We start from the raw sequence: 12,258 nt of genomic DNA on the forward strand, positions 1-12,258 counted from the left end.
TTTATCTACCTGAAAATATAAGGTATGTTTAAGACTCCTGGAGACTATCTACACAATTAAAAAGTGAATCACTGTCAAGCCAAATGCTCGTATCCTCTGCTTCATAAGATAAGGGAATGTTTCGGAGCTCAAACTTCAGGGCAAGTGGAGAGGAATTCCAGCCAGTCCGTAAGACGAGGATTCTGCACAGGGGACTGAACAGAGAAACGAATCAGTGTGTGCTGCTATACCACTCATACACAGAACCTTTTTAATCATACAGCTGGATGAAATCATCCTAGGCTGCTTTGCAGGATCTCACCTGAAGGGCGGCGCTCTCGAGCTGAGTGCCATCCTTGCGTATGGACAGCAGCTTGGTTCCTCCTCGGGAGGGGTAACCCTCATCCACGCCAAGGTAACACACGACCGAGGCTGATTTCAGGAAGATCAGCACTCTGTTGGCCGGACGCCAGTCAATGGCAAACCTGAAAGCATCTTCTGTTTCAAACGACCGCGCAATAACCGTACAGAAGGTACTAGAATATTAATGGTCGTTTCACAGATATTAAAACTGCTTTCTAAGGAGGTTTATCAGTACAGTAAATTGTAATATCCAGAAATTATTAGCACTCCCTGTGAGTGAAATACAAGACCCCATTCATTTCTCAGTTCACATGGATGACAATATAGAAATGTAGATCCATTTCCTGAACAGCATAACCTTCTAGGTTAATTTAACTGCTTTACTACAAAGTAATGTTAATCTATAGGCCGCCAGCATTACTGGTTATACTGTAAGGTGACTGACAGAGAACTATTAAAACATACAATTTAAACTTTACTTTACGGATACAGAATATTATTTCATACACCGGAGTCACATTTGGTCAAAGGCTGCCCAAAAAGGTGCGACCAATTTTGCTTTAGTACCTAAAGCTCACCATTTCTTCACAACTGCTGAAGTGAACCTCTTTGGTCATGCCACAGGCTGGACCAGTTGGGGAAGTTAAAAGTCCTGAACTTTGATGTGTGTATAGATTGGTGGACCACGTGGAGTGCGTACACTTACAACGTTTTTATGTAACGTGATAATACGAGGATCACTTACTGCAATGCTTGTCTTTCCCTGCCTGTTCTGCAATGCATTTTATGACAAAACAAACAGCAAATACTTGTTAAATGCGTCTGGAGGAGAGCATGTGTTTGAATGCGGAGACAGCTCGAGTCCTGGGAGACCGCCTGGGCCGGATCGGTTGAGTTTCTGATCTTTACGTTGTGGCGCGCGTGTGTACCTGGAGTGAAGGGACTGGATCTCGGCGAGCATCTCTCCCTGACTCAGGTAACGCTGCATGATCTCCAACAGGGCTGCGCTCAGATGCTGCTGGGGACAAGTCACTGATTCCTCCAGCAGGCCTGCCGTGCCCTGAAACACCTGCAGAGGAGTGACAGAGAGAGAGGGGGGGGGGGGGGGGGGGGGGGGGGGTTGACAGAGAGAGAATGAGAGGGGGAGAGACAGAGTGAGAGAGAGAGAGAGGAAGAGAGAGAGAGGGGGGGGGGGGAGAGAGAGAGAGAGAGAGGGAAAGGGAGAGAGGGAGGGGGGTAGAGAGAGAGAGAGTGAGAGAGGGAAAGGGAGAGAGAGAGGGGGACAGAGAGAGAGAGGGGGAGAGGGATGGAGGGAGGGGGAGGGAGAGAGACACAGTAGGCACTTTCGCACCGGAGGAACTTTTCATAGTTCTTAGAACTGTTGGACAAAGTACCCCCTTTTTGGCGTGTTCGCACCGCAGGAACTTAGAACGATTTTAGTTCTAAGAACGCCGTTTTGAGGGGCTTTTTTAGCCCCTACTCCAGGGTAGGTACTTTTGCAGCGCAATAGGAACCTTGTGACGTAGGTGTACAGCCATTGGTCCAGATGCAGGTATACGATGATTGCAACCGCCATATTTAAAGATCCGTGCAAAATATAAAGTCTTAGAACGTATTTCATTTAGCTTTTGATATTCATGTCTCAAAATGTCTGGAATTGTAGGAGGGGGCACATAGTTTTTATGTTTTATTTTACCGGTATTTTATATCCCCCAACAATGACCATTTTGCAATGTCCAATGTATATTTGTACATTGAAGAGGTAGCGTACACTCCGCTTCGGTAGGTGCTTGTGTGTCCGCTTGTGTGGCTGTGATCCGCATTTTAACCTAAAATAAGAATGTGTTTATCCAGCTTACGATTTTAGGGCTGCGGCGGGGAAAAAAAAACACGATGCCGCGAGCAAGGGTCAGGCACAAGCGCTATGCTAGCACCCGAAAAGTACTACGCCCATCAAGTCATTCACTGCTACTGCAGTGGTAAATGCATAAATGCATTGGGAAATTATTTTCTCCATTGGACTGGGTCTATCGCCATACAGTTTTATTTTCGTTAATGAGAAGGCAGTTATAGGTTATCTAATGTGCAATCAATATTTCTGTCATTCAAATTCAATAAAACTCATTGCGTATACTGTAGTGTAGTTTGTCGATTTCTTTTGCCGCAGTAATGGTTCTTTTTTTCCTTTTGGAGGTATTTAAAAGGTCTTAAAAGTCATTAAATTTGTACTTCAAAATGTGCAGCTATCCTGGTTAGTCGTAAACAACAGCTCTTAGCTGCTATACCGTCGGCCGGCTTACGTCACTTCAGCGTTCCTACTGGCGGTGCGAAAGCAAACAGAAAAAAGGCCCTTGAACGAATGTAGTTCTAGGGGAAGCTCCACAGGGGGTAGTTCCTATCGAATTAGACCCTAGAACTGTTCGGTGCGAAAGCGCCTAGTGACTTCCCTGAATATTCAGTATCTATAATATTGCGGCCGGGACTTTTCGATCATTATCAAATTACTATTGACATTATTATCATTTCATTTAACTTCTGATCTGTGGCAGAGCGGATAGAGACAAACTGGAATGGTGTAATTATCTAATTATATAAATACATATTGTAGCATCCAATAGATCAAAGACCTTAAAATATTCAAACCCTCTCCCAGCATACTACGTCGAGTATTTTGTGTAAGTGAGAGACAGAGAGAGAGAGAGAGAGGAGAACCTGCAGGTGGAAGTTGTCATCGGGCGTGGTTGTGACGGACAGCTGCAAGGGCTTTAGCTCGGTTCCAGAGTGCCAGCAGGAGCGAGGCTGAAGCTCCAGGCGCAGTTCTGACCGGCTCACGGACACCAGCTTATACTGCATGAAGCCTTGAGTGACATTAACACAGTCCTGCAAACTGAGAGACAGGCAGAGAGACAGGGAGACGGAGGGGGGAGAGAGAGAGAGAGAGAGAGAGAGAGAGAGAGAGAGAGAGAGAGAGAGAGAGAGAGAGATGGGGGGGATGAGTGAGAAGGAAAGCAAAGAAAAAAAAAAAAAAAAAAAGGCCTACGCTGCCAAACGTGGGGAGGGAGGGTCTCCTCAAAAAGCCTAAACCTGCTCAAACACGCCGCGCAACGTAAGAGCGCGGAGGCCAGAGCGTCTGGAGCGTCTGGCTGTCAACGTGTCTGTCCGCGGAGTTACCTCAAAAGGACGTACCTGGCTTTGAGCGATGACAAATCGTCAATCTGGGCCAGCTTCTCGTCGGCCTCGGCCCCGAGTCGAGCGATCTGCCCCTCGCACAGGCGTAAAGCGTTCTTCGCCGTTTGCAGGGAATCCTCCAGTTCCAGGCTAACGTGTCTCTGTATAATGTGAGAGAGAAGACAGAGAAAACAGAGAGCGCGACGGGGACAAGCACGGTGAGACCGTAAGACGGCAGTTTCATTATTCCGGGATTTCTTTTTAATCTGGTTCATTTTGAATTTCTCAGTCTCTCTCCTTCGGGTTTCTTTGGCAAGCTGAACACACCGAGAAGAGCTGAGCTGTTTGAACGAGACGCCTCCAAGATTCAGATCAGGCAACATAGAGAGAACGGTATTGTGAAACATCACAACTTCATTACGTGACGTTATGCACAACTGGTTTCAGATCAGTTGATTCCAGTCAGAGTTTAACACAAAACAGTCAATAAAAGGTGAATTGCCAACTCTGAACGAGTAATTATTGGCACAGATGGTATACCTCAGCTCTCTCATTCCTCTTCAAAGCTTTTCTTTCCTTTTCTCTGCATTCTTCCTCCTGGAAACAGGAATACAATCAGTTTCTCAATCTATTATCCAAAAAAAAAAAACCCCAAAAAGTGTGTAATTAGAGTCAGAGGTTTGACTGTGTTACGGCTTCACCAACTTATACATGTTTTATTTAGATGCTACTCGACAAAGGCTTATTAAGCAGGTTGTTTGGCATTGTTATTTCGCAGCGTTTCAAACCCAATGTTTTATTCTGGTTCGTACAAACACTCTCATACAACCTCAATGCTTCCAAAACTATCAAGCTTTGGGGACAAAACATTAAAGAACATGCTCTCAATAAAGGTGAAGAGATACGCAGGAAGTGTGTCCAGCTGTCTTCCCCTGACACTGTGCCGTTCCTGCTTTAAGAGGACGGCAGAAAAGAGATGATTTTTACCTTCCTCTCCAGGGCTGAAAGCAAAGCCTCCAGTTTCTGTCGTTTGTCGTGCAGCTGCTCCGTGCGCTCCATCAGAGACAAAATCTGTCGCTCCACCTCCTGCACGCCCTCCTGGTACGTCGTTTTCAGCGCCTTCCATCGAGCGCGTGCCTCACTGCCTGCGCACACACACACACACACACACACGCACACGCACACGCACACACAGACAGACAGAAAAGGAAATCTGGGGTATGGGAGAGCCACTCTTACTTGAATTCTGCAGAATTAGACATTTTTTCTCCAAGAATTCAGAGAAGAACATCCCCCACATTACAAAACACCAAGATGCGACATAAACATACACAGCATCCAAGTTCAACTGGTAACTTTCCCCATTCATTCAGTTCTTGTGATACTCTACCCAGCACCCATCCACAATTCCTGTTTTCACTCCACAGAGATTCCTTATATCAGTTGACTCTGATATCAGGTGACAGCTGACTCTTAAGTATTTTATCTAAATCTCATGATCTACATCCACCTTACCTGGGTTTTGGGGTACAGGTTCATTTATCAGCTGCGTTGGAGATCCCAGTTCTGTGAGTAGCGTCATCATATCGTCCAGCATGCAAAGTTGCTGGCACATGAGCTTCTGTTTCCGCCTACAGTCCTAAATCGAGAGAGAGAGAGAGAGAGAGAGAGAGAGTGAGAGAGAGAGAATGATACACCAACTTTCTCTCTCTTTCTCACACGCACTAAATCTCGACTTCATAAACCACGAAGACCGGCTCTCATTTAGAGCCATTTAGATTGTGGTTAAGACTGCAAGTATATGTTAAAACGTACCATTAAGTAAGGTGCCATCATCTCGCCTTCCCCACTCTCTTGGAGCTCTGTGGTGCAGCATGGTGACCAGCGAGAAGGGTCACTTCTCTCACGCAACCTGTAATCGGAAAAATCACTAACGGTAATCATCCCCGGAGAACATCTTCGATCTCAGCATTCAACACCGTCTAATGTATGGTGTATATTATCCATATTCTTTAATTGTATGGAAATTCACTTTATATGTGATTTGTCGTATTTAAGGAAACATGTTTCGCAAATTCGAAAGCTAAATCTACATAGCATTATGTCTTTGGTTACTCTGTGTTTATCTTTACGTCGCTATCTAGGTAACTAGTAATTAATGCAACCAGGTTCGTTGGTCGACTCAAAAACAAGCAAAAACAAACTTGTAAGCTATCTTACAACAAGTACTTGTGTTAAAAACCACGTTAACTGACTGTTTCGTTTAAAGTTATTCATATTGGACACTGTAAGTAAACGTTCTATTGCCGCATAAATGCCACGAACACTTACTGTTCAACTATCTCTGTCGCCATTTTCTTTTTGAAACTAGCCCGCACAATCCTCATTGGTTAGAATACAACCAATTAGCAGGAAGCGCATGCATGACATCAGGCCAACCAATATTCTCTGTGGAGTTCAGACAAAAGTGTAGTTTAACCCTCGCGCTGTAATTCTTTCACGCGACTTGTGTGTGCTTGTTCCTAAACTTTTTATTTTCATTGAAACTTCTTTCTAGGTATCTCACTTGTTCTTACTATATTAATTTGCTCTGATTTCATACTCATATGAGTCTCCGAGTAACCGAAAAATAAGAGAATGTATGATAAATATTTATGAATATATTATTTATCATTTCTTATTGAGAGAGAGAAAAAGAAAGTGAGAGAGCGAGACAGATAGATAGATAGATAGATATTATTATTATTATTATTATTATTATTACATGAGAAAAACAATGAATTTATTTGATATTCCAAACAAGTACATTTGTGGAGATGTGAACTAGTTGCAACAGAGATATTTGCAAACTCATAGAAACGTTAAACGTGATTTAATCTGATGGGAGTGCAGCGTGTCACCTGCTAATTATTCTGTTATTTCTCCACCTTGCTCCTGCTTTAACTGACGTGGTACTGTTGTTTTCTGTTCTCTTCTGTTCACATTACAACCAGCTCATATCTAGGTTAAGAACACCCTGCTTTCTCACTCTCTCTTATACACACACACACACAGGCTTATATGTTCAACTGCCTAAATCTTTCTCAGCGTGTCCTGTCCCTTGTCTCCTACACTAAACATATCTCAGTCACCCAGGTTGTACAGTAAACACAGAAATGTGGAGGTGGTGCTCACAGTCATTGTATCTTGGTGTACTTGGTGTTCTATTCTGACCAGAAAGCAAGAACTTTATGTATCTGTCTTATCTGTAATGTAGACTACTTAATCTTCGGACTGCGGGGCTGTTTCTCTGAGAATGTTGATGGTTTTAATCTGTTTCTCACTTGTGCATTGTATTATTTTGTAAATTTTGTGTCAGAGTGTAAGTGTTAAGTGTTGCACTTTATCATCCAGGACTGAATACACATAGCTGATCTCTACCATACAAACATATATAATGTTTGTGTGTGAAAAAAAAATATATATATATATATATACACACGTTTTTAATAACTACAGGTTATTAATTTAGAAGTATATATATTTTTTCCAGATATACAAAAATTGTGGCCATGTAGAAAACAGCTGTTGAAATATACATGCTTTCACAGCTTTAAATGTGATAAATGATATGCACAAATGCGTGTAGCGCATGAATTGATCAAATGTATCTTGCAGTTTTGTTTAACAGTCTCTGCTGTGAAATGTGTGTTTGCATGACCACGTACGTACATCGTCTGATTGTCAACTACATTTACATTTAATGATTCACCTTGGAATGTGAATAAATGCAAAACTGCTACGATTATGTGAAAGAGAAAAACTGAGATGGGACCCAGCGTTTTGGTCGAGTAATTAATTAGTCTTCATCTGGCAGTCGCTACCAAATAAAGCATATTTTCAAACCGCGAGACCCGTAGAAATCAAAACAATAAACGGACACCGGTTACCAGTTTTCTCTTCTTTAATAACACATTCATATCTATGCTCTGTATTGTTTTACAGGGAGTTCAAAACGAGTGTTGATGAAAACTAAAGAAATCAGACAGACAGAAGTTGAAAGTCCAGATAGCATCCATGGCACATGCCAAGTAAGAGGGAGGGAGGGAGGGGGGGGGGCGCTAGATATGACACAATTCCTTTTCCTCCACCCTCCTCCTCTTCCTCCTCCTCAACCGTGCGCCGGCCGGCTAAACGGACCCTTCCTTTTTCCACTGAAATCCTGGATGATAAAAGGAAATAGCTTCGGCATCATGCTTCTCTGAAAAATTCTCAGAGTGTTATGTTGCAATTCACAGAGAGAAAGAGAGAGAGAGAAAGAATTCTAATGCATCCAAACACAAGAAATACAATCCTATGTCATTCCTTAAAAAAAAAAAAAGGGGGTAAAATAAAATAAAATTTAAAAAAAAACAAACAAAAAAAAAACAAAACAAAAAGAGAAGGATGAAGAATTTTGAGATTAAAAAACATAAGTGTCTAATGAAAAAAAATGTAATTGAATAATGAAAAATCAATATTACCATTCATACACCCCCTCCCGTTTGTTATTTGTTTTCTATTTCAAAATCCTTGTAGAGCAATTTCTAAATGACAGAGAGAGAGAGAAAAAAAAAATCATTATCATTATCTTTGGAAGTAAAAGTGTTTTTAAATCATAGACTTTCCACTACAGTATATGGAGATGCTGCTATCCAGCGGTTTAATTCATTGTATTTACTTTCTTTTTCATTTGAGCATTTTCAATTTTTCAACTTTTTTTTTTTTTTATTAAATGTTCTTTTTTTTTTTTTTTTTTTTCCTTTTCCTTTTAGCATTGTCCTATTTTTTATTTATTTATTTTTTTCCTAAGAGGTAGATCAACAACGAAAACAAAAATGACGTGGATACAGGTGTCGTGCCCTTTGATTCAGGAGGTGAAATCAAAGGGGGGGGTTTTCTGTTGAGAAGGGGCAGAAAAGTCAGGGTAACTTTGGAAAGGAGAGAGGATGGGGGGGGTCAAAGAGGTGAAGGCTGCGAGGTAAGGAGGTAGAGCGGCGTGTGTGTGTGTGTGTGTGTGTTTTTTAGGGGAAGAGGAGACGGAGGATAAATGAACAGGCACAGGGCGCGTTTCGTCGAGGTTCTGGTGCATTTCCGCACGTCGAAAATCGTCTTAAGAAAAGAAAGAAACTAAAACAGACCAAACCAAAATGTCTCCACAAGCACTAAAAAAAGGTTTTATTGGGAAGTCTAAAGGTTGAAAAGGGCTCCTAATCTCTGGTGTACAATCTGTTTTGTCTCCTGGTACATAAAAAAAAACAAAAAAAAAAAACAACTCAAATAGGAGAGGGTGAATCTGAAAGAACAGTGTTCACAGACACCGTCTACATGAGGTGTGTGGCTACGGGGGAGCGCTGTGGTCGCCAAAAAATTAGGGCTTTCAGAAACTCTTCTTGTTCCAATTCCTCGACGTTCCCTTAAGATCCACCCCCCCCCCCCTCCCTCCCTCCTCCCGCCCCCTTCATCATGTACCATCCGCGACCCATCAAACAATAACCATGCGTCAGCCCCAACCCAAAGCAAATCTCCTTTTTTTTGCCCCCCCCCCCCACCTTAGCCCAACCCATAACCCTCCACCCACTTTGTATCTAACGGTCACAAACTCTACGGTGGAGAGGTAAATTCAAACCCAAAAAAAAAAAACAAAAAAAAAAATCATAAGAGAAGAGAAATAAATTAAAGTTTTGACAAAAACAGAGGAAGAAAAAAAAATTTTTAATGTGACATGCACTGTCGCTCTTGTCTGGTTGAATAAAACAAACTTATGGCTAAGTCTTGAGGTAGCGTTCCTAGTTATGTGAGGTTTGATACGTCTATGTAGCACCTAAATGTGTCCTTAAGAGTAAAGGCCAGAATCTAGCAGTATGAGATAACAGTGGTGTGCATTTGTAGATGGTCACACCTGACATGGCTGAGGTTGAATCTGTTGTCTATGTGCGAATCTATGCAATACATGGAGTCACCGATGGGTTTTTTTTTTGTTGTTTTTTTTTTTTTGACCCCAACACTACGGAGGGGCTTGCCAGGTGAACAATAAACAGTCAGTGTGACAAACATCAGTCCTTAATTTGACTTGTCACACAATTGCATATGTAAATGACTTTCACTGTTGAGTGAATGAAACTCAACATGAGCAGTTAAGCTACTATGTTCTTTACGTCCTTTTGACAGACGACGCATGTGGGAGGAGTCTTCGTATCTACAGGCTGAGCAGCATGTCACTCAGGGAACAAAAGAGACACTGACTATTCTCTATAATAACACTTTCCGTTACAGATAAGTCCTAATTTGTTGCTTTTGTACATTGTTTTGTGATTAAAAGAAAAGGTTTGGCACAGTTATTACTTGCAAGAATTCACGAATGATTTGTTAGTCGTTATTTAGTAGCTGTTGAAGAGATCTCTGTGCATTTAAAAAAAAAAAAAAAAAACATTATCGAGAAAACAAAACTATAGTCCAAACTAAAGCAATGGAAACAATTTGCAGAAAAAGTAAAAAAAAAAAAAATAATAATAATAATGGAGAAATATAAATCAGCGACGACTGAACCAAATTGAGAAAACAGACACAAGCAAGGCCAGCGTAAGAGAGGGTGAGGTTCTACTCCAAAATTGGAACAACAACAAAAAAAAATGTGTTCCGTACTGTGAGGTACAGACATTTTTTTTTTAAAAAACTGGGGTTTAAAGAAAATAGGGATGAGGAGAGCGTATGAATAACAAAATGGAAGAGAAGTGAAGGGGGGGGCGGGGGGGGGGTTCAACTGTAGTGACTAATAGTATAACCTCACTAAACCAACACGTTTGTTCTTTTAATTGATCAACTTTAAAAAAAAAAAAAAAAGAAAGAAAAGAAAAGAAAAGGGCAACTTCCAGAAAACAAAACTTAAAACATCTCTCCTCACAACCAGTTTTAAACGTCTTCTTATATCAACCGGTCCCAAAAACAAAAAAAAAACCTGGCCCATTTCCTTTTCTGTGTCTCTTTTACACTTCCCCTCTTTTTCCACCTTTTTTTTTTTTTTTTTTTGCATCAAAAGTTCCTGGAGATTCTCAGGCGTTCTTACTTCTTGTTCACGTAATTCTTTAAGTGGATGAAAAAAAAACAGTATGCAACCAGATTTGAATGTCCCAAAGAAAGCTTGCTGTTGTAAAGAAAAACAAAACAAAACAAAATTAAAAAAAAAAAAGAAAGAAAGAAAGAAAGAAAGAGAACTGCTGCAGTCTGAACAAAACAAAACAAATGAAAAAAAAACAAAAAAAACACAAGTGTGTGTGTGTGTCTTTGTGTCTGAGGACATAAGAAAGCAAAGACACAGAAACATTTCCCACTTGAGACAGGGGGGGGTGGAGGACAACTCCTTCGTCTCCGCGGAGACGGTCATCACTATGTGTCAGTAACAGAGCCCACAGTACTTCCAAGCAGAAAACAAGTTACTGTCAACCAACGAAAAGGGGAGGCATAAACAATTAATAGACTTTGACCTGTCTAACGATAACAAGCATTTGAAAAGCCGTTGGCTAAACCCTGTGCAGATGTCTGAACCACAGGTTAAAAGGATGAAATTTGGCAGTGTGAGTTGAAAAGTCGTTCTGTTTATATTCTCTGCATCTATTCCCATCCTTTTTCCATTGTTTTTTTTAGTTTTTTTTCCCAAAGTTATTTTAAAAATACAAAATCTTTTCAATTGCTTTTACATCTTATATACAGGTTAAATCTGTTAATGTCATCTTGTTTAATCGACGCTTTTTTTTTTTGCTCCCGTTTTTCAAAGGTTTTTTTTTTTTTTTTTTTTACTAATAATCTCGGCTGGTTTAAAAAAAGAAAAAAAAAAAAAAAAAGAAAGAGATTCAAACAAACCGAGGCCGTAGGATTCTCTACTTTTTTCTGTTTTTTTTTTTTTCTTTTTAAACACCCAAACCACTTCCCAACAACAAATTATACACTTAACCCCGATTTAAAAAAAAAAAAAAAGAAAAAAAAAAAAAAAGACTAGTCTCACACATACACCAAACAACATTCACTCTTTCACACATGCAAAACACACACTCATTGGACAATGATGAATGTTGAGGTTTGGCCATTGGGAGCCAAAAAAAAAATACACATTCAGTGTCTTGGAATTTGAGGGAAAGTTGAACATCCTTAGGTTTTTTCATCACTCAGTTCTCTTGCAAGGCTTGTAGTACTAAATGACAACAGCCTGCTGGCTAACATGTAAACAAGAAATCACAAACAGTGCACGTTATGGCACCGAGTTGGCACGGCAACACCTCGAACAGTGCATAAAGGCCAGTGTCAAATCATGGGACCAGAAAATGGTAACAAGGTGAAGCAGGTTAAGCGTCACTCAAATGAACTGACTGCCTGCTTTCCATGGTCGGTAGGTATGATAGCTGAGAACTTGTATGACAAACTTATAAAGTCATAAATATATCATTCTGACCTAATCAGAACTTCCTCATAAAACTGCAAATTGACAGTGACCATTACACACTGTGACCAGTGTCACATACTCAACCACTTCCCATTGTCCGCTAATTTCAGAGTTAGCTCACAGGACCCGTAAACAAGACTCAAAAGGCTGCCTCAGTAATTGCCTTGTCAAAAAAAAAAAGTCATCAAATTTAACTCAGCAAGCACCAAAACATGCGTGGGTCTTGACTCTGGGTCCTTGTGAAGTAAAAAAAAGAAAAAAAAAAAAAGAAAAAGAAAAAAACACTCCCATGT

This window comes from Chanos chanos, chromosome 16 (genome assembly GCF_902362185.1).
Source record: "Chanos chanos chromosome 16, fChaCha1.1, whole genome shotgun sequence".
Classification (NCBI taxonomy): domain Eukaryota; kingdom Metazoa; phylum Chordata; class Actinopteri; order Gonorynchiformes; family Chanidae; genus Chanos; species Chanos chanos.